Source organism: Felis catus, chromosome A2, assembly GCF_018350175.1.
Source record: "Felis catus isolate Fca126 chromosome A2, F.catus_Fca126_mat1.0, whole genome shotgun sequence".
NCBI lineage: Eukaryota > Metazoa > Chordata > Mammalia > Carnivora > Felidae > Felis > Felis catus.
In genome coordinates, this window is record NC_058369.1 from 37,982,961 (window position 1) to 38,004,004 (window position 21,044).

General features: G+C 40.7%; 1 long non-coding RNA gene across 1 annotated transcript in view; it reads left to right on the forward strand.

The window, feature by feature from the left end:
• LOC123383745 overlaps window positions 1–20,813 on the forward strand; it is a 340,512-nt gene extending 319,699 nt beyond the window's left edge. Inside the window, exon 5 of the long non-coding RNA XR_006593893.1 lies at window positions 20,541–20,813. This is a non-coding gene — a long non-coding RNA (uncharacterized LOC123383745). The remainder of the gene's footprint in view (window positions 1–20,540) is intronic.
• Window positions 20,814–21,044: the final 231 nt, after the last annotated feature.

Below are 21,044 nucleotides of genomic sequence, written 5' to 3' on the forward strand. Positions count from 1 at the left end.
TTTCAAGTTCCTTGTTACTGCTTTGTAAGCAGATGTCTTCAAAGATATAATATGGTGAAGAGATTATGTGATTTTTGGGTGTAGCAATTCTGCCAGTTATAATTAAAAGGGCCAACATCCAAGTTTTGTTTTCTTTATAAACACTGCGGAGTGTGTCAGTGGCCAATCTAAAATTACCCACAGAAGAGTGTGTGCTCTCTTCTTTAGCACAAGATAATGAAGATGGTGTGTGAAACGCGCCATGGTTATAATAAGCTGATGGACTTGTGGTCCTACGCGCAAACTTGTCCAAGTGTAATTATAAGAGTTTTAAGAGAATTGTTGCTTCCTAAACTGACTAGTCAAGTGACTCAAAAGTTAATATCACCGACTTAACCATCTGACTCTGAAGGTCTACAGTTGTACCTTAGAAAAGAACTACTTGGAATCAGTCATCCTTTCTTACAGGGAAAAGACTTTTTTTGAGATGAATCTCAATGCAGGGCAGCCTGTTTTGCATTTTGTCTATAGATTGTTTCTGGAAAGGTGAAGTGTGTCTAAAAATGAAAGGCAATGAAGAGCTGAGCATCCAGTTCTTTCTCCCGTGCATGGAGAGAAAGGAGACAGTATGAACCTGCTCTGACGTTTGTGTGGTTGGGAAGGTGTGATGGCCGGACCCCACCTGAATCGCAAGGGCAAGAAATCAGATTGGGATCCAGAATAGGATAGGAAACATCTCAAGATGATTATGTAATCATAAGCCTCTATAGCAGTGGTTTTTCATGTACAGAGAATAAAATCAGTATAAAAGAATCAAGACATCTGCATGTAATTCAAAGATTGGGAGATCGTCTGAGACAGATGGACGTTGATGGTAGAAATCTGGGTAAATCAGGGAAGCCAAGAAAGCCTTTTCTCCTTCATGTTTTAGGCATAATCCTTTATAAATTCCACAGGCGAACTGAGATGTCATAATGTCCTTCCAGTAATACGTCAGGGAATCCTAATGCCTCCTATTGGGATTTTCCCTTGGAGGTGTGGATGAGTGACTTACAGGTTCTTAAAGGGGATTGGGTACAAGAGCCATTAAAGACAAAAATCCTATTCAAACCAGCCTCACATTTTGCTGCAGTTTCCTTTGCTTTAGATATTCTCCGTGTCTTAAGGCAAATGTCTCCTGTGTCAAGCCTACCAGATTGAACTAGTGGGTGACTTGTAATTATTAAAAAGGGCAGAAGGCATAAAATTAGAAACAACTACCCTTACCAAAACAACCATCCAATTGAAAAAAAAAACTTTTTCAGTGCTGAACTCTTTTTATATTTGCTTTTATTTCTGGGAATACGCATGCATTGATAGGTCATTCTCATATCACCGCGTGCTCTCCTTATGTAAATGCAGGCACATGTTTATGTTGAATCCATTCCCCTACAATGTAGTCAGAGCAGCCTTTGCAAAGTTAAAAAGGGAAATCTGATTATTTAGTATCTTAGTGAAGAGCAAAACACTTACTCTATGCTGGATGGGCCCCTGCATTCTCATCCAGACACATTTTACACCATTTCCTTTCATTGTTTCTGCCCCACCTACTCTGGCTCACTTTCATTCTGTCTCCTCCCATCTGACTTCCATATGGTAATTGCATATCCCTCCCCCTTAGCCTGGAATCCTTCCTCCGGCGTGCCTCCCCAACTAAGACAAGTACTTCTGTTTTTGTGTCTGATTAGATCATGATTCTTGTGTCACGGAAGTAATCGTGATTATAACTTTACGTGTATATGTATGATCACTTGTCTGAGGTCTCCTTCTTGGACTGGTAGCTCCATGAGGAAAAGAACCATGTTTACTTGGCTCATGATTATATCCCTTGAACGTATCCCAATGCTTGGAACAGAGGCACTCACAAATATTCGTGAGGTGAGTGAACATATGTCCAGATATGTTTTGATTATGTTTTCCTATGGCATAAAGACCTTGTATCTATAATCTATCTGGTGGAGCCCCTAAACAATATAGAGGGGGACTTTGTCTATTACACTATCATGACTGGTCAGGTGAAGTAACCCTAGTGTCGTCTCCGGCTTTGACGTAATAGAGGTTGGATGTTTCACTCTTGATGCGGTCAAATGTGGACTGGGAGTGTGGGTTTGCTCTGCTCCGCGGAGTCATGCGTGGATCTGGGCTGTTTTCTCCTACTGCTCATCCCTCTATTAAGTCTCAGAGCCCTCCCTGAATTCTTGGTATCCATCATCCAATAAACAAAGAAACAAAAGGATGAGGCCAGGAGGTGGAGGTTAATGTATCACCCCTTTCCACATTCTCTTATCCTGAATAGAGTCACATGATCCCACTTGATGGCAAGGCAAGCTGGGAAATAAAACCTTCCTAGTGAGACACAGGTCTGTCTCTGCTACAATTAAGCGCAATAGCTACAATTTCCAGCAGTTAGTAGGTGCTTCCCAAATCATATCATCAGTGAGAAAAGGAGACCGGGGCCCAAAACCAAGCTCACAAGTAAGGCAAGTGCCAACATTAAGTGGATCTAGTGGTATTGTGTCTGTCTAGGAATGTGCTACAGGGTTTGGTACATACAGTTTTCCTACTGCAGAGAATCTCAAAACAAGTACATCTTGAAAATGAACTTTGAAGAATCAGCTGGAGGGTATACAGATTTTCATATTCGCTTAAGGATTTTTCTTTTTCATATTGTACCAGTTAATGTGCCGAAATGAAAATAGCTTCCCACAAAGTGGAAGTTATACTATAAAGTTGGAATTGGTATTATCTATTGCTGAATTTCAACGGAATCTCAAGCAGAGTGATGTAACTCTGAAAGCAGGATCCTGTTCCTGAATGTTTCCCTGAGATTGTGTCAAACAGATCAGGAAAACGAAATGCATGCAAGGCTGGGTTTTCAATCAACAGGCGCAAAAAAGACCCTGGTAGATCAATCAATTTAAAGAGAGCATGTACAATAACTGACGGGCAGTATTGTAAAGACAACTTTTTAAGCCTGACATGGAAGATATTCTTGAAGAATAATTTATCTGAGAGAAAATCAACCTGCCCTGTAGAACTACCAAATTTAGTGTTACTCTACCTAATGCATTGTTATCAATCTTATGATTTGGAAAAAAATGTTTCTCTTTTAATTTCACTTTTTCTTTTGAGAAAATATGTAACATGGACCTGTGTTGCCCTTCGATGTGGAAAGCAGACATTAAATTGGATTTCAGATTACGTGACACAATCAGACTAAGATTAAATGCCAAGGTCATCTATGAAATCGATTTAATCACATGTACAATCGTGATGTGCTTTGCCATAGAGCATTGCTTCCCCAACTTTGTACTTTTGTCTTTCCTAATAAGCAATTCATCAGGTATCTTTTATCATCTTTGCTTTTTTCCATTTGTTGTGGGGGAGGATAGTGTCCTTGTTGGTCAGTATTTTCATCCCCGTCTCTCTCAATGTTTTCTTCTCCTCACTTCTTAGATAACGAAAGATGATATCTAAACTTAGTTCTGTATTTCACTGAGCCTAAGGTACTGTGAGTTGTAAGATGCGCCATTTTTATTTACCAAGAAAGAAAACACAGTGCTGCTTAAACTATCATGCAATGCTTTCTTATCACCTACAGTTTTTATTCTTTGCTTACCAAAAGAACAATTTTAGACTTAGACACATTTTTATCATATTTCACACTTGTACAAACATAAAAAGTAAAACATGAGTAAAATAAATTGGTTAAAGTGTTCCTAAAATCTCCACAGACTTATAGTCCAAGTCTTCTGAATTCATTTTTGACACAGTTGTTGATGTTTGTGTTTTTCCACACACTCTCATCTTCTGTGCCATCACAAACGTTAGCATCCTTAAAAGAATGCTCCACCATCATCCCCAAGACTTTCTTCCAAGCTGCTGACATGCCGTCCTGTGGTAAGTTTTCATGAGTAAGCACGGCTGGTGATAGCTCTGTCATGACCACTGTCTGGTCAGCAGCCATGTTAAGATACTTTCCACTTGTGAAAAAAATATATCAAGAACTTGTTAAATACTATTTCTTGTTGAAGGTACATCTGAAAACACAACCCAACAGCTTATCTCGATTCCCTAATACTGTCTGCTGGTTTTTTGTACTTTTTTTCATGCTCGTTTGCTTAGTTTGAGAGAGTGAGACAGAGCACGAGCAGGGGAGGGGCAGACAGAAAGGGAGAGAGAGAATCCCAAGCAGGCTCCACACTGTCAGTACGAAACCTGATGTGGGGCTCGAACTCACAGACCGCAAGATCATGACCTGGGCAGAAATCAAGAGTCGGATGCTCAAGCAACTGAGCCACCCAGGGACCCCTGGTCTGCTGTTTTCAGAATATAAAATATCACTAGCATGACATATCTTTTCTTAATTTATTTAGCCTTTTATAATGATATAGATGTTTAATAGTAAAGGACACTCAGAAATTATTGTCACAGAAACAGTAAACTCCATGAAATTCATGTAGGTAATGTAGATTAAAATCTTTGTCTCTAGCCTTACTCAAAGTTAAATTAAAATGTAACTCTCTGTAGCCTCTCAAAGTCAATGACAATTCACTATGGGCATTCCTCACATATTACGTTATTGTGTTCTTGAAGGGCTATGAAGAAACCGAGTATTCTTAAATAGAATCATATTTTCTACCATCTTCGATTTTTACTTCAGAATTTCTTTTCTGAATTTTTGCTAGATCTTAACGTTCTACCCTCTCCTGAAGTGAGTCTTTATCTCCCTCACTCTTGCTCTCATCTCTTTTAAAGACGGATAAAGTTATGCAAACTTTAGCTTAACTGTACTCGGGAGCACTCGATGTTTGAAATAAGCTCCCTAGAAATATTTTTGTGAAGTCTTAAACCCCCTGCGTATCGTGAATAATAAACAATGATTATCTGGTTTAGATTTGTTTTCTTTTACAGGCTGGCTTACACTGAAGACATTTTGGTTTCCATTTATGAGTTAACACCCCTAAACATGTTCTGCTGAACACTGTAATTGCGTCCTAACAACTTTGTCATAAAAGCAAAGAATTCCTTATTAACCCCATTATTTTTTATTTGTTTTTTTTTTTCCCTACATGTTTGTATTTTAAAATATATTTTCCATGGTAGGGACTCTGTGAGTCTTAGAAATGCAACTAGGCAGATGTACTGACCACGGTTACCAAGGAAGCAGTTTCCTTGGCGATGGCCAGCCGTCATCAAAGCAGTCTACGTTCTCGGTCCTTCCCACGTGACTTGCTCTCACATGCTGTAAAACTTGGGTAGCAGAAGCAGCTCTTTGTAAATCATCAGCCCTCACCCGTCCCTACTCACCCAAGACACCACGAATTTTTATGAAGCCGGCAAGTAAGAGCAGGTGGTAAATTGTTTGTGATGTTCTTTGAGAAGTTTTACAAGGGCCCCAGGCCACAATTCACCATGAAGGATTTCTGGTTTCCTGAACTTTCAGTTCAACCCAGAATTTATTCCAGTCATTTGAAGAAGATCCAAAAATATATCAGCCAATGCCCAAAGGTCAAAGCTGCAAGAGATCCAATAATAAGGAAGAAGGCTTTTGCAGAGTAAATATTTCCTAGTGGTTAAAAGGAGAGGTATAAAGAATCAGGCATTTCCCTAACCATGACTTGTAGTCAAGCTACATTGCCTCTCTGCCTGAATTTCTGCAAGTCATAAGTGAGAACATTAATACTTGTTGGTATGGTATTTGAGCCTCTAATAAGAGTCTATGATTAAGATTGTTTGATTTTTTAATCTTAAGAAACATTTGAAAAAAAATATTTCATTACATCCTTGACCCTTGAAAAATTGAAAATGACATGCCACCGGTACAAAAGACTATTATTTTCCCAAATGAAATTTACAACATGGATGGTACCTGAGTATTGGCTGATAGTGAGAACCCCCCATGTTTCATGTACCTTCTGTTTGCTATGTCATTTTCTCTTTGCAGTAACTCTATTTGGCAGACATTACTATTCCCAATTTGTAGGCAAAAAACAGACCTTGAGAGAGCAAATGGTTTACCAAAGCCTACAACTAGCAATTAGCATGAGGATGTGAACTTCAGACAGATTGACTGCAGATCTCACTACTCTACAGTATTCCTTCAAATATGCGCAGACATCTTCTTTTGTGTGTCAAATTAACGCACCCTAGGTTGCTTTTCTTTTTCCTGTTCTCCCACCTGTATCAGGATGTTTGCAACCATGTATAAAATTCCAGAATGCGATATATCAGCTTCAAGTTTTTACGAACTTAGAAAATGATTTTTTTGAGAGAGAGAGAGAGAGAGAGAGAGAGAGAGAGAGAGAGAGAGTGAGAGGAAGAGAGTGAGCTTGGGAGGGGCAGAGAGAATGTTAAGCACTGTCCATGCTTAGCACAAAGCCTGACTCAGACTCACGGGGCTCAATCTCACAACCATAAGGTCGTGACCTGAGTCAAAATGAAGAGACCCACATTCAATCAAAGAGCCACCCCATAGAAAATAAATTTGCAGTACACTTCTAAAAGTTGTCACGTAATCACAAATATTAGAAACAGGGAAATACCAGTGGAGCCATTCATCTCCCCAAAGGCATTAAGAAGCATATTTATAATATAAAGACCAGTCCTCTTAAACTTCATCAGATTGTTCTTCCATGGCATTCTGTTTCTTACACCAGAATTTCAGCATGAACTTTTCAGCACTTTTCAGTTTCAGGTCCACATATGAAAATGCTGGTGGAGTAAAAAAACAAACCAAAACAGGAAAGGGTCACCAAAATTACTAATACTAGGAATTGGTTCTCGGTGTATGAAGTTAGATGAAACCCTAGTTGCCACCCTACACTGTAGTTGTTCTTTGTACACCTGCCTGGGTCAATAAAATAAGAAGGCTTTGAGGACACCTATACCCCCTTCAACCTGAGTTTGCAGTTTGATGTGTTTTACGTTAAAATTTTATTTGAAGAGAGATTTCGTAGGCCAGCCTATTTTGGAAATAATAGTCTTAGAGAAGAAAAAAAAGGATACGATTTTTGTATCTCACAAAAATAAGTAATATAGTGGATACCATTCTGTTTTTACTAGGGACAAGAAAGGAAGAAATAGAGTTAAGTAACATCTGAAGGAAGGACTTAAAAGGAAATGCTCCTTGATTCCAAGAGCATCAACATCCTACAGAAATAGTACCTACACGAATCAAACTAATAGAAAGCCTTCCCTGGGAACTATATAGGTGATACAGAACATTTCAGGATGACTTCATTTTCTCTATTTTCACCTTTATACAGTTCCAGGTGGAAATTCTGTGGGGCCAACTATTATTAACACGGGAATATTTCTCCCTGTCCCACCTGGTTCATACACTAAGAATTGGGTTCAAGTGGGAGAGAATTGAACCATCTTTTGAGAACAGTCTCAATCAATCTGATTTGGGAATTGGTTATATAGGATTTTAAATATTTATCTCTAGGAGCACCTGGGTGGCTCAGACACTTAAGTGTCCGACTTCAACTCAAGTCATGATCTCCCAGTTTGTGAGTTCAAGCCCCACATCAGGATCTGTGCTGACAGCTCCGAGCCTGGAGCCTGCTTCAAATTCTGTGTCTCCCTCTCTCTCTCTCTCTCTCTCTCTCTCTCTCTCTCTCTCTCTCTCTGCCCCTCTCCCACCCATGTTCTGTCTCTCAAAAGTAAATAAATGTTAAAAAAAACTTTAATATTTGTTTCTAGATGATCCCTTCTCCTTAGTGTACATCTCACGTTAAAAAATTAAACTTAAGGGGCGCCTGGCTAGTTCATTCAGTAGAACATACAACTCTTGATCTCAGGGTTGTGAGTTCAAGCCCTGCATTGGGCATGGAGCCTACTTTAAAAAAAAAGCTAAATGTGACACTGTCCTCTTTCTGCATTTCAGAGAGAATTTGAAACCCTTTTTTACTTTGCCAAATGGGCACTAAGTATCATTTATAGTTTTTATTTTATTTCTAAAATTGGAGACTTCCTAACTATGGCCCATTACAACCCCATCTTTAACAGCCATATTGTGGTTTGGGGATTGTTGTTTGTTTGTTTGTTTGTTTTTTAAATGACACAACATGATTGATGTAATCTGACATGATTCATTACAACGTCAAGTATCAGCAGAACATTTTGAAAAAATATTCATCAAAATCTATTACTGTAAAAATTGCCATTTGCAGATTCTTTTTTCTGGCTGATTTCCTGCGTGGTGAAACAACACCTTGTTGACGTCAAAGCACATACTTTTAGGAAGTGTGGTTATTAAAATAGGTGTTCCTTAAGTCCTGGTATTGCCTTAAGGTTTATCGTTAAGAAGCTAACAAGTATCAGGTGAAATCTCAACGATGTTTCTTCCATTTACACACCATATCTAAGTAAAAGAAATACAGTGTTATGATTGGTGCTCCTGCCTTGATCTTACCTTTTGATTACCAGGGATGAAAATCCTTATGTTCAGGTTGGTTGCAGCTTAATCACATGATGACAAAGAGAAGCAAAGAGCTGGATCCTGGGCTCATTGGACTGTCAATTTCTTCCTTATGGAAGATGTTTGTTTCCCAAAGCTTAGGGTCATAAGGCAAAAGTCTAATGCCCCCCTTTTTCTCCTCTAGTGGCCAGACATTTTGAACTAGCTTTATTGTCCATGATGTGAGCAACAGTCACCCAGATGGAGGTAAACCAAAGCCCTGTTTACAAACACGCTAAAGCCAGATTATTCTGTCAGTCACAGAGTACACAAAGCATCGTTCCTCACTCATTTAGCTCATGGTTTGGTGCCCCTTCCTACATACGAGATACAGGAAGGGCTAGAAGTCAACAAATATTCTTGTTTAAAAAAATTTTTTAACATTTATTTATTTTCAAGAGACAGAGAGACACAGTTTGAGGGGGGAGCTGCAGAGAGAAAGGGGGACAGAGTCTGAAGCAGGCTCCAGGCTCTGGGCTGGCAGCGCAGAGCCCGACATGGGGCTCAAACCCACCAACGGTGAGATCATGACCTAAGCTGGTCGGGCACTCAACTGACTGAACCACCCAGGCACCACTAGAAGTCAACAAATATTATAAGTAAATACATACCGTAAGTATGTTATTAGGTTAAAACAATTTGCCAGTTTCAATATAAGATTGTTTCGTTTTGCATTTAAAACTTGTTTGAAAACTCATCTCCCCCAAGGTGCCTGGGTGGCTCTGTCAGTTGAGTGACCGACTTCGGCTCAGGTCATGATCTCACAGTTTGTGAGTTCAAGCCCCACGTCAGTCTCTGAGCTGACGGCTCAGAGCCTGGAGCCTGCTTCTGATTCTGTGTCTCCCTCTCTCTCTGCCCCTCCCCCACTCATGCTCTGTCTCTCTCTCTCTGTCTCAGAAATAAACATTAAAAAAAAAATTTTTTTTTAAAAAAGAAAACTCATCTCTCCCAAAGTACTACTCCCTGTATCTGTTGAAGCTGAAGGGATAATTACCGTATGAAGCCTCATGTTAGCCAGCATTCAAACACCTTTTCAACTGGTTTTTAAAATATTTGGAGTTCAGCTTATTTCTTAGGTTATAATTCCGTCAATCAGGAATTGTTTCTCTTTTATCCTTGCCATTCCATGTGTCGTTAACATCTTATAATTTATACAAGAGGTGAACAAAGGTGAATGTGTAAAGATACATTCTGAAACTTATGGGATTGCTTTTTTAACAAAGGCCTTTGGGCTAGCATCACAACTCATTTTCAAAGACTATTTTAGCATGAGAAATCTCTCCTGCCTCAATTTTATCTGTGTTACCAAAATACGTATCAAATGTTTGCCATGACTATATCTTTTTAGCTGCCCCACCCCCAGTTCCATATTCTGTGTGCTGAATGAGGCCTACAGAAAAAGTACTCATTCAAAAATGTTGGGGCGCCTGGTTGGCTCAGTCGGTTAAGCATCTGACTTCAGTTCAGGTCATGATCTCACACTCCGTGGGTTCGAGCCCTGCATCGGGCTCTGTGCTGACAGCTCAGAGCCTGGAGCCTGCTTCGGATTCTGTGTCCCCCTCTCTCTCTGCCCTTCCCCAACCAGCACTCTTTCTCTGTCTCTCAAAAAACAAAATAAAAATGATTAAAAAAAAAGAATAACAGAATAGAAAAGAAGGAAAGCCCCTATATTCTAAAAAAAAAAAAAATGTTTATCGAGCACATAGCAGGTGCTTGTCGCTGTTCTAGGTCCTTGTGACACACAGTGAACAAAGCCAAGCCCCCCCTCCCCCACCATCAGACTTACATTCTATGGGGAAGATAGGCAGTAACCAAATGCGTAAGTAAATATATAATGTGTCAGACGTGATGAGTGCTGGGGAGAAAAATTAAGTGAAGCAGGTGTATGGGGAGAAGGGGAGGACACTCTCCTTCCTGTGGTCATTTATTCAAAATACACGTTTGAAACCCACTATACCCACTATGTACAAGGCACTGTAGTGAGAAGCAGGCAAGATGGACATAGGCCCTGGCTTATAGCTCATCAGAGGAGATGGAAAGTTCCACGTAACCAGTTTTTTAAGCTTTTGAAACCCTAGTGGGGTAATCAGCCATGAAGTAGTAAAATCATTACTTTCAAGTGTGCCCTTCCCATGATTCCTTTCCCACCTCCTAACCAATATGTAGGAGTTCTCCAAAAAGTCCTACAGGAGTCCTCCTCACTGAAAGTGGATCCTAAGCCTGTTTGATGCCTCAATATTCCCCCTAAGTTCCACCCTAAATCCCCACCCCCAGCCTCTTGGCAGGCACCCGTCTGCAGAGACAGCTGGCAAGACAGCACAACCTGGTTGGTCCACTTGACTGACACAAAACTCACATGTTTTTGTTGTTGAGTATAGCAGTATAGCCTGGTTCCCCGCTGTTGTCTCTTTATTGTCTCTCCCCTGTTCATTTTCCCATATGCAAAAAGGTCACAAAAACAGAGCAGAAAAAGTGACCTAGAAGCAAATGTGCAACCAGAGAATGGACTCCCAGTTCTCCCCCCTGCAGATACTTAGCATCTCTACAGGGGAGTCTCCTGAAGCCCTCACTCTTGGTTAGAAAGATGGAATGTTCCACTGTCATTCTCCACAAGGAGGGAAGGAGAAGAGCCACAACTTTGCTCCCAATACCATCCATCTTTCAGACTCTACATTTGATATAGCTCAGCAGAAAATTGTAAATTGTGAAATGTGAAAAGAAATAAGAAAGTGTAACACATAACCAAAAGAAAGCATAACCAATAGAAGCAGATCAATAGATGACATATTTACTGAAATTAGCAAAGGCTCTAAATAACTTTTATGCATAGGGGCACCTCGTGGCTCAGTTGGTTAAGCATCTATCTTCGGCTCAGGTCATGATCTCACGGTTCGTGAGTTTGAGCCCCATCCCAGGTTCTGGGCTGACAGCTCGGAGCCTGGAACCTGCTTCAGATTCTGTGTCTCCCTCTCCCTGTGCCCCTCCCCTGTTCACACTCTGTGTGTCTCTCTCTCAAAAATAAACATTAAAAAAACTTAAATAACTTTTATGTATACATGAAATGGTTTATAGGAAAAGATGGATGTAATGAGGATTTTTCTGGCAAGAAAATGGAAACTTTCCAAAGCACCAAATGAAAATTCGAGCACAAAAAAAAAAAAAAAAAAAAAATACAGTATCTATAATTGTTTTAAGTTGATGGGGCATGCTTAGTATCACATTGAACACTGAGGAAGAAAGGACAAATTAAGACAGGTGAATAAAAAACTACTCAAACTAAAGCCAGGGGCAGGGAGAGGTTGAAAATTTTTTAAATATATGTAGAGAGCATTGATGAACTATGGGCAAATACCAAATAATCTAATTGTATAATTGGAGTCCTGAAAAGAAATAAAGAGAGCAGAAAAACACTTGAAGATGTGATGTTGATTTTTTTCTCCAAATGATGTGAAAAACATCAACCCATAGGTCCAAGAAACTCAACAAACTCCCAGCCAGTATGAATGCAAAATAAATCACAGTGTAAAATAGACAAAAATTAGATTAGACCAAAGTCAAGTAGGTTTGTTTTCCGAAGACTGTCTTAGAGTCTTCAGTATATACATTGCAAAATCCCTACAGGAGAATATAGTATGCACATTTTGCAGTTTTTAAAAAAGGAAACCCTTTTTTTGTAAAAAGGATTTCTTTTTTCCTGAGGCTGCTCTTCTCAGGTACATATTTTGTGAAATCCTGGGATGGTGATAGGGATAGATGTATAAACAGACCACAGATTGGAAGCATCACTACAGTAATGTGGAGAATATGTTTTATAAACATAACAAATAGACCAAGCAGTTTTACCTAAGTATAGAACAAATGTACGGGTGAGCAAGATAGTAAGTATTCTATGTGAACGGATGGCTTTTGTGAGAATAAAATACCAAAGGGCCTCTAAGAACAGAATGAAAAATTCAGTGTGATAGGAGGTCAGGATGCATGGGGAAAAAACGGCTAAGAAAAGTATAATAGGCTAATTTGGGGATGGCTTTGTATACATAAAAGATTTTGAATTCTACCCACTTTTTTTAAATGTATTTTGCAAGGAGTAGGATGCGATAAACAAGAAGAAACGCTGGGTACGTTCAGCTCGTTTAGAAAGTTTAGTTTGCCAGTTATAGGGAGAACGGACTGGAATGAGGTCATTGGTAATAGAGAACCAATTAGAAAGCTACTAAAATAATCTAAGGAGGGGCACCTGGGTGGCTCAGTCGAGCGTCCAACTTGGGCTCGGGTCATGATCTCACGGTTCGTGGGTTCGAGCCCCACGTCAGGCTCTGTGCTGACCGAGGCTTGCTTGGAGCCTGCTTCGGATTCTGTCTCCTTCACTCTCTGCCCCTCCCCCGCTCACGCTTTGTCTCACTCTGTTTCTCAAAAATAAATAAATGTAAAAAAATTTTTTTTTTTAAAAATCTGAGGAGAATGGCAAGAAAAAACAGTTGTAAGAGCTAGCGGTAGAAATTCTCTCAGTGGAGAGAACCATCGAATGATCAATTTTATGCGTCAACTTGACTGGACTAAAACGTGCCTAGGTATTTGTTCCAACACTATTCTGGTTGTATCTTTGAGAGTGTTTCTGGATGAGATTAATATTTATATTGGTAGACTGAGTAAAGCAGATTGCCCTCCTTAAGGAGACCCACCTTCATTCAATCGGTTGAAAGCCTGAATGGAATAAAAAGGCTGACCCTCACAGATAAAGGAGAATTCCTCCTGCCTGACTCATGTGAGCTGGGACATGAGTCTTTTCCTGCCCTGAGATTCAGACTACAACCTTGGCCCTTCTTGAATCCTGGGCCTGCTGGCTTTTGGACTGGAGCTTACAACATTGGTTCTCCTGGTTCTCGAGCCCTAGATGTGGACTGGAACTGTACATCAGCGGTCGGGGCCTCCAGCTTGCTGACTGCAGATGTTGGGACTCCTCAGCTTCCACAGTTGCCTGAGCCATTCCCTTATAATAAATCTCTTTCTATAAACATGCGCGTTCTACGGGCTCTGCTTGTCCGGAGAACCCTGACTAATACACGTCGTGTTTAGCTTCTGACCACTTTTGTTTGGAGAAGATATCTCTGAGCACATGGCTGGAATAGGAGGGAGGCTAAGCTGTAACTCAACTTGCCTAACTTATCCATCAACAGGAATTTGGGGCTGCGAATGAGGATAACCATGAGAGGAAGGAGAGCAAAGCAGACAGAGGGAGGAAAGACTCTCGAACCTAATGGGCCTTGTGAATCGGTTCGCAAGTGATGATGTGGAATAAACAGCGAGCCCTGATGGCAGTTCAAAACTGCTGAGGACCCAGCATCCACCGGACGCTGGAAAAGCAGCTTCCTGCATAAGAGAAGCCTACAGCCAAAGTCATGTCTCCTGGAAAAACCGAGACTTCATTTGGAGGGGCAGGAGGAAGGATTATTTCCAGACAGTAGCATTTAGGTAGGCTTCACAGGAATGTCCCAACTCAGCCCTGGTATTCATTCCTCTGCCTCAGAGGTTGCCACAAGAGGTTTCCATCTCAAGGGAATGGTAGCCAAATGAGACCAACTTTGCTATGTCATGTTAGCTGGGCTTCTTCCTAAGTGCCTGCTATGGTTCCTGAGTGCAGGCTCCGTGTCCCTGCAAAATTCCTGTGTTGAAATCTTGATGCCCACTGTGTCGGTATTAGGAGGTGAGGTCTTTGAGAGGTGCGTAGGTCATGAGGTAGGTCCCTCGTGAACGGGATTAGGGGTCTTATCAAAAAGACGCCACAGAGCTCCTTCCCCCCGATTCCATCTTGTGAGGATACACTGAGCAGCTGCCAGCTATGAGCCAGAAAGTGGGCCTTCACCAAAACATTACCATGCTGGCATCTTGATCTTGGACTTGCCAGCCACCAAAACTGTGGGGAATAAATTTCTCTTATTTATAATCTCCCAGTCTGCAGTATCTTGTGACAGCAGCCCAAATAGACGGAGACAGTGCCCTACCTGCAGACCTGTGATAAAGGGGCACAAGAACATAGAGCTTGGCCCCACGGTAGGAGCAAGGCCTCCCAACTTTGCACAACTGAATATAGGCCTTGGAAATATTTCTTTCGTGTATGGCCATTTCTAGGGAAATCCCAAGCGAAATCTAGCACATAGAAACACAGCCTTGTGCGTTCAACATGACCTTGTTACAGAACCAGGAGTAGGAGTGATAATGGCAAATGTAAGGAAGTTAATATCCTAGATTCTTCCCAGAGTAGCAATCCCCTCCTTCCTTGGCCTGCTTGGGACACAGGACCTCGGGAGCAGAGATGCAAGGGAAGGTAGGGTGCCAAACGTGGGTAATAGTGTCCAAAGACCACTTCTTCTCCCCTATTTGAAATGGGCTTGTTTATGATTAAGTAGTAGTTTCCATTTGTGTTTTCTGGACCCTCCTATATTCCACAGAAGGGTCTCAGGGGCCATTGATGGGAGCGAGATAGCGCACTGGGGGTGCTGATGATACTTGTGAATTTCCACCATCTTCTCAAAGAGCAATTTCCTTTCCATCTGGTTTAAGTCTTGGGTCTTCTACTAGCATTTTCTTTTAAGAAAGAATTCTGTGGCTAAGTCTTTTTTTTAAATCTCTGTGATGAGAGATTATACAGTTGGGTGAGTAAGAGTACATAAGGGATTATCTTTGAGAATATAGGAAGGAAAAGGAATTTGTTTGATTCTGGGGTAGACACAAATGTATCCAGGGTCTAAGAGAAGCAGAACTTCGTCAAATGCAGATAACTTGTCATAGAATGCACTGATAACAGCAGCAATAGTTGAGTTTATGGAGTACTTACTGTGCGTCAGGCACAACTCTGAATATTTTAGAGACTTTATTTTATCCTCATAAACAACCCTATGAGGCAATTGAGTATGTTCAACTGTATCCTCCCAAACTTTACGTTCAAGTTCTAACCTCCAGGACCCAGTGTATGACCTTATTTAGAAATAGGGTCTTTGCAGGCATAATCAAGTTAAGATGGAGTCATATTGGGTTAGGGTGGTGTCCCTTGTAAGGAGAGGCACAGAGACTCAGACACACACATGCACACACAGGGGGAGCAACATGTGAACATGGAAGCAGAGACTGGAGTGAAGCAGCTAAGGATTGCCAGCAACTATTAGAACCTGGAAGAGGTAAGGAAGGATTCTTCCTTAGAGCCTTCAGAGGGGTCATGACTCTGAGGATGCCTTGATTTTGGACTTCTGGTCTCCAGAACTGTGAGAATAAATTCCTTTTGTTTTAAGCCACCACAAACTGGGTGGGAACTAATACAGAAGTATGGATCGGAACCATATAAAATTGTTCTTTTTCTAACTATAGATGAATGTCAAGCGATTTCATATAATTTAGTCTCTTATTACTTTCTACATGATGAACTATGTTCCAGACATGTAAATTCACACTTCCAAGGTCACTTAGGTAGGAATAGGCAGAGCCAGAATTTGAATTTACAATCTGGCTCTAGATCCCAAACTTGGATCATTTTGACACAAAACTGGGCAGAATTCCAGAATGTAAATGAGTGATAAGTCTGGAAGGATTGGTTTTACTTTTGATGTTTAGTTTTCATTTGCTTTGCTTTTTCTTGTACTATCATCATCGAGTAGCAAGGACCTATTTTCATCTAGATCAGATGAAACAGACATCGGTGAGCTTTGGAGAGAAGATGAGAAGACAATGTATAGACTCGGCCTCCATGTCTGTGGCACTGCAACTATTTTGAATCTGGTTCTGGTTTTATTCCCTGAGTACAGAACCTTGTGGCAAGCCTCGGTTCTAAATGCATTTGACATTGGACTATATATTCCTTCAGGTGCAACATGCACTATAAATGTGTATTTCTTGGTTCAGGTCCTTTGGTGTGGCTTCATATGGGAAAAGATATAGATGTATAGTATAGTCTATGTACATCATACGTGCATTGATACAGTAAACTCGGAAACAGGCGAGTCATTAAGTCTTTCACACACACGCGCGCGCACACACACATACACACACTGCCTCATAATTCACATGTAGCCCCAGTTTGCCTCCTTTACCTCCCAGGATAACCAAAAGTTCTACCTTTTATTTATTCAGGCTTCTTTAGAGCCCCTATACACTCTTGAATTTTTGAGGTCATCCAAACTTGACACTGATAGGCAGGTGATTTTGTACGAAATCCTTCTTCATGTTGGCTGTTCCTCCTCTTACTTACCTTCTAAGATTTATGTTACTAGTATCAGGGGTCCTTAAACTTTCTTGAGTTGGAGAACATTATAACAATCACTTTGACTCCCCAGAAAAATGCACATAGGATAAAACATTTCTTATAAGTTCATGGATTTGATTAATCTTCTGAAATCCATCCTGGGCCATCTACCTTTAATAGGGATTCTTTTCTTGAGCTCCAGGGCCTGAATAGGTAAAATAGCATGATACTCTGATCTGAAAAGTTGGGTTGTATTAGTTAGGAATTTAGAAGTATTAGTTAGAAAGAGAAGCCCTAACCCCTCCCATATATATACATAAATGTAAATATATACATACATACATACATATGTATGTGTGTGTGTGTGTGTGTGTGTGTGTGTGTGTGTGTGTGTAGTTTTTCAAGTGACAGAAAGTCCGCCCTTAACTGGCTTAAATGCTAACACAAAATGAAATAGAACAACATGGTGGTGAAGGGAGTGGAGAAGGTAAGGGTGCACATAAATCTATGGGTAACACCAAGGTGGCTTGATATAGGGTACATGTGAGTTGGCCAAGTTCCCTTTGTTGCCTCTGCTTCCTCTGGGTTGTCCCTTTGCTCAAAAGATATAGTCAGAGATATCTGTCAGCAGCTATTGGGGCTGTTTTCACCCAGGTGCCCAGCCAGCGGAAAAGAAAATATTTCTTCTCTGAACTATTGATTAAGCGTCCCTGGCTTCAGGAATTCAACCATCCTGGTTAAGATGCTCATCTGTAAGCCAATTACTACAACAACCAGGGGTGGGCTCACTTTGGCCTTTTCATTCCAGAACTGGGAGTGAAACCAGCTACCCCAGGTGTAAATGGGCAAGGAAATGAACCTAAATAGAAAATTAGACAAAAGGAAGTGGACCCTGGGGGCCAAAACCAGCAAATGTGTACCATAAGGATATAAATTAGGGTTTACATTTGAAATTTATACGTGACTCACGGTTGAAAACTCATTGCTTCCCGGATGTGGATGGCCATGATCAAATCATGCCCCTTGAGTCCCAACACTGTGTACCTCGGTGAGCCAATATCGCGTGGCCACTGGTGAGGAGCCTGTGCCTTTCCCCTCCACCAGTATTTGTGAAAGGGTCCCAGTGAAGTCATTTATATATTTTAGAGTAGTTAATGTGCCCCTATGGGCCTGCAGCGAAAGATGCATTTTGAATTATCTAATGAGTAAATGGGGCATTTAGTTAGACACAGTCTAATTACTTTAGGTCTTTGTAAAATATTAATTTAAGGCAACTGCAGCATTAAGGAGTAAGTTTGCCAAGTGGTGCTCAGTGATTTAGCTTTGCAACTGCCATTAATATCAATAGAAGTCTCGCAGCTCGCTTGCCACCCATTGCTTTGGAAATGCACCCTAAGGTACAGAAGTCAGCTTCTGTGAAATTTTGTTTCAATTAATGTTCCAGGAGGAAGTGCAGCATCTAGCTTTTGTATACAAGTGTATCACTTTACTGATGGGCCATCGGGGGGGCTGATTGATGTCCATAAACTCACGTTTGCATTTCATGCTCTGCCATTGCTATTGTTGAATTTCTGGTGTAAAGGAAGTCCCAAATTCTAGAATACACCTGCAAAAATAAGTTGATTTTTCCCAGGGGATGACATGATTTGCCTTGCAATTAAAATACCTTCCTAGGAACATACCCTGTGAATATACTACAGCAGATTTGTTCGGGCATTTTCCTAAAGATGACAGGTAGTAAGTGTAAAACACGTGACACGAACGCTGAACAACTGAATTGCCACTTAGAAAAAAGTACATCGGAACAACGCTGAAGTTGCCTCGCACTGGACTGTCTTACATAGAACAACAGCTATTGCCTTGGCTGGTTTGCGCCAACGGAAGGCAATGTCTGATTCTATTTCCAGTGGCTTCTCAATCACCGATCAGGGGCTTACTTGCCTGACACCCCTTTATTAGCCTCATTAATGAGTCCTCCAAATCTGGGGAAGGTATTGTGGGAAATAAGTCGTCATCCTCTGCCCCTGACCCTTGCACCTTCTCAGTGCTCAACTCCAGACGGGAGTGGCGGGCTTGATGTCATGATGTGCCATGAGAAGCTGTTAGGATGGGAAGGGCTGTGGAAATGTTGTATAGATGTACTGTGCTGCAGTGATTCCATGGGAGGATCCCTGACATAGAAGTAGCTCTGGAACAAGATGCTTAGTTCAGAGAAGCCCTAACCCCTCCCAGAAAATGCAGAAACTTGCCCGCTGGGCTTTGCAGTGAAAGTTCTAAGAAGCCATTGCATTGATTCTTTAGCATGGAAGCAACACATACCATGTAAGAGAACACGTAGCAAACACGTAATTTTGGAAACCATCCAGGATGGTCCATTATCATTCATGCCTTTATTTATAGCCATGCCACATACCTTCGTGTCTAACTTCATTCAATTCCTTCTCTTAGAAAGTCCCTGGTATCATTAGTGTCTGGATCCCTTTGCAAATTGCAAGAGCTAATTTAATTTGGGGGTGGGGAGGCTAAGTCTCTATGCTCCCTTTCAACTCCAACAAATATTTCATTGTTTGTAATGCCTCTTAATACGCTAAACAATATTTATGCCGCACTCTACAACATTTTATAACTTTCTTCTAATTGCCTTAGCAGTCTTTAAAACCAGAGCTTAGCACTTCGATAATAAGCGTATTAATTTGTCTAACGTTTAAGTTCTTACAAAGGAAGAGACAAGCATTAATTTTGTTTAGTTAAAACAAGCTTTGCTTTTGAACAGCAGGTGGTAATTGAAACAAAACAAGGACTCATTAGAGGAGCGTCTGGTGGCTCATGATACAAACAGAGCACACTAGAAAACCCAAACACAAGAGCCCTGAAATAAAGTGGTCATCATCTAATTAACAGAACATGTTTTAATTACCGAGTAAACCATGCAGCGCCGTGTGTCAATTTAACTGATGTGCTAAGTGCCAGTTTACAATATCAGAAACAGACAAATAATTGGAATCTAATTACATGCAGGTCTATTGCACACCAGCGCCTCCAGCCCATCTTAATAAACAAGTTTTTACATCAAACCATGAATAGCAAATACAGCCGTGCTGTTAATTGCTACATTGTGATATTGGGACTTTGCCAGCTCTGACTATTAAAATAAGCTCTTGTGTGGATTGCAGTTTCTCTGCTACGCTTTAATTAGAATCAAATGAGAGGCAGAGATCGGGCTGTATTACTGCAATTCAATATATGTAAATAAGATAACTGGCTAATCTTTTTATTTTATTTCTGAGCCTCCATGCAATAGGCGGTTTAGTTATGGTAATAGGTTATCACTTTGCAAATGAACTAGACTTGCGCTGTGACATGAATCAAGAAACATGTAATCTTTGCTAGAGAGTCTAAATATCCCCCATCATCGCACATGGGATCTGGAGAACTTTCTTGCCCAGGATATATGATGCTATATTTTTAATGCCCATATTGGCTTAGTTTTCCAGCGATAGCTTTCGATGTTGTATTTCACTTGTCTAAATAAACGCGCGATCCATAACTTGCTATTTACAATGCTCAGACAGATATTTCAAGATAAACTCTTTTAATGGAGAATCATTTGTTTGAGTACTTGAAAGGTGGCAGAGAAGGTCTACATAAATACAGTCTAATGCAAATTTTAAATTAAGACCAAGGCACAGATAACGCTCATATTTCATACTGTATATAAATGTGCTGCTTGTCAGAGAACTAATCAGGGATTCAGAAATACTGAGTGTGAAAATGACATCTACGGTAGGGACGCTGATGGGCCATTTTTCTGTATTTTCCAAATAGGGAAGAAGATGGTATAGCTATTGTTGAAAAATTACCGAGTAATGATCTCCTGGGAAGATCTCCTTATGTTTCATTAGAATTGTAATTAGAAGTGGCCGTGACCTTGGAAAACCTGCTTCAGGAGCAAGCTCTCCTCTCTTTTGTTTAAGAAAAACCTCTAAGTTTCCCCTACTCATGGGCCCGAGGCAATGTTAACCCAACTCCATAGAAAGAACATAATAAAGCATTCAAAATGCACTTCTCTGCCGCAATAAACTGAAATACGCAAATACAGAATGGATTATCATGCACTTAATTTTAGTTGTAGTGTGTCTTTGTGAATTAAAACCATCCAGAGCCTTCTTTCTGGGAGTTATTTTGTGCCCTTTACTAGAGTGAGCCAGTCCTTAGAAATACCCTCTGATGAAGATGGGGGTGCTTTACTCAGTATCTAGAAACTCCCGGGACTTCCAAGACAACCCCTAAGCCATTTTCAACTTCTGCCTTGAAGTATGCAAGCCAAGC